The sequence below is a fragment of the Vigna radiata genome, chromosome 6 (assembly GCF_000741045.1).
Source record: "Vigna radiata var. radiata cultivar VC1973A chromosome 6, Vradiata_ver6, whole genome shotgun sequence".
NCBI lineage: Eukaryota > Viridiplantae > Streptophyta > Magnoliopsida > Fabales > Fabaceae > Vigna > Vigna radiata.
Window position 1 is genome coordinate 24,189,780 of NC_028356.1, and position 2,748 is coordinate 24,192,527.

Below are 2,748 nucleotides of genomic sequence, written 5' to 3' on the forward strand. Positions count from 1 at the left end.
TTTGTCAATTGAATCAACTTTATTTTTGCATGTTAATATTTTTGTTCTCAAAATCCAATTTATTAATTTTTATTTTTCAAGTCTTATTATTTTAATTCATGCGAACGAGGAAGCCACACGAGTCTCTTGGGAAAACGATACTTGGTCTTACCATTTATATTACTTGTACGATTTGGTACACTTGCCAATTTGTCAACACCTATCCCTAGGATGTATTGCTTAATCAAGGAATTTCCCACCAATTCATGATAGTACCGTACGTTACCGTATCAATACAGACAAACAACAATTATCGAATGAGTTAAACGATAAAAGCATTAAGCGCAAATGAGAAACCCAACAATTGATAATCGAAGCATACGACAAGCATATAAATAAATAAGAATTTCAATATAAGAGAGTTTAGAGGTTACATCTTTCCCCANCAACAAATAAGATTAGTTCCCCATCGTCATGGAGAAACTAGGTGAAGAATGGAATGAAAGAGATAGAAACCCTAAAAAGGAGAAAAGGAGAGGTGTCACCATCTCCAAATCTAGCCCCAAAGGGGTGAAAAGTGTGTTTCTGTGCCTAAGCCATCAAAAGATACAAACCCTAAGACGTTCTGGCCTTTAAATAGGGCATAAAAATAATAGAAAATAAGTCCAAGCCCAAACAGATAATAAAAATCGCAGAAAACAGGTGTAGGCCCATCTGAAAACCGCCCAACGCCTAGTTTCACCACCCAACGATTTCCCTGAAGCCGCGCCACCGCCTGGCGGTCAATTTCACCACTGACAAGTGCTAAACAGGTTTGGGTCAGGCTCGTGACGTTAAACAAGCGCTACTAGGAGACAACCTAGTTTTCGCTCTTTTACTTTTGCATTTTAAATTCCTAGAATAGGTTGAATTTTAATTTCAGTATGTATTCTTGGCTTAAATACTATTCTGAAGATGTTTGACTGACTGATATGCATGATGAAACTATTTGATGATGATTTAATGTGATTGATAATTGAGTTGCATTGCATGTTGATAGCCAGTGAAACAGATGTGTGATGAATTATGATTGTGATTATTATGATAAGCAGGATGTAAGAATGAATGTTGTGTGAGAAAGCATGTTGTGTGAGATTTTGAGCTCTAGAGTTTTATGATTATTTGAATTGTTCACAGGAAAGCATGAATGATATTGCTTTAATCTCAATGATTGATTGAATTGCATGTGAATGTAAGATTATCAAGGCCATTTTTTAAAGCCTTTCTCTAGCCAAATTTTCACCCATAGATCTTAAAATATAATACCCTTTTTGAACCGTGGCCTTAAACAGGATGTGAACCCTTGTTTTGAAATTCTTTACCTTGAGTTGGGATGAGCTTAACTGTATGTGATGAAAAGGTTCAAGTTTGGGGTTGTATGGGGGAAATTGAAAGGCAAGTGAAAAGCATTGAGCTCAAATGTTGTGAAAAGAAAAATTCATGATAAAAAGAAAAGAAAAGAAGAAAAGCATGAAGATGAGCTCAATGAAAAAGAAAAAGGGAAAAAGTTGGGAATGAGAGAGATTGGTGAGGAAGAAAGTTATGCTTAAACGTGGAATACTATGATAGCTCTCTTGACTCAACCAATTCCAGAAAAACCAATTCTTCTTGTTAGCCCAACCTCATTACAAGCCTTGGAAAAGTCCTTTTGATGGCATTTGCATGTAAAGATGTTGATTGTTTGAGATGAATGGCAATTTTGTTTCATGTGACTTCTGAAAAATAGAGAGTTGGAGTGTCACCTTAAACACTTGAGCGATTGAGTGAAACACTTGCTTGGTATGAACTGTTAATTTTAATGAGTGCATTTTTGCTTAGTGGATTGGTCATTCATAATGTGTAATATCTATTGTGCAATCTCTGGATTGAAAACATGCATGCATAATATTTTGATTTCACTGAAGATTTGGGATTGAGTAATTTTGTCATGTACTTTGGGAATATTGAAACATTGGATGAAATAGTATAAAGTCAAGCTTTGTTTTATTGTTGTTTTGTTTTGTTTGCTTGAGGACAAGCAAAGTTCTAAGTTTCGGGTGTTGATGAAGGTTGAAAAACAGTTATTTTCATATGTCATTTTAGACCAAATTACTCCCTTTACGACTTAGAATGAGCTTAGAATCAAGCAAAACCCAATAAATGAGTCTGTAGAGGGAGAAAAGCAATTTTTAGCAATATTATGCTTGTTTTGCATTGTTTTGTAGCACTTTTGAGAAAGTGAAGAATGGAGTTGAAGATAAAGGTCGTAAACTCAAGAAAAGAAAAGAAAATTGAAGAATTGAAGAGTCGACGCACCGCCCGGCGACAAATTACACTGTCGGGCGGTCCAGGGCGAGGAGTAGGCACCTGCGTGGGCATTGGGCGAATTTGCAATTAGAGGCAAACCGCCGGGCGGTAGACCCCTGCCGCCGGGCGGTAGTGCGATTAGAGGGAAACCACCGAGCGGAACAAGTGTGGCGCCGGGCGGTTGTCTGTTGGGCTTGGGCCTGTTTTCTGTTGCGCTCCTCACCTATAAATAGCCCTATTGCGAGTTTAAATGCATTCTTTTGAAAGAAGGGGGCGGCCAGACCTAATTTCACTCTCTGGAGAGGATCTCTTGGATGCTTAGGCTCCTTTTCATCTTATCTAGGGTTTGATTTTCCATTCTTCATCCATTTTTCATCTCGTTTCACCATGACAATAGTGAACTAAACCCTATTGTTGTTGGGGGAAACAATGTAATCTTTTCAT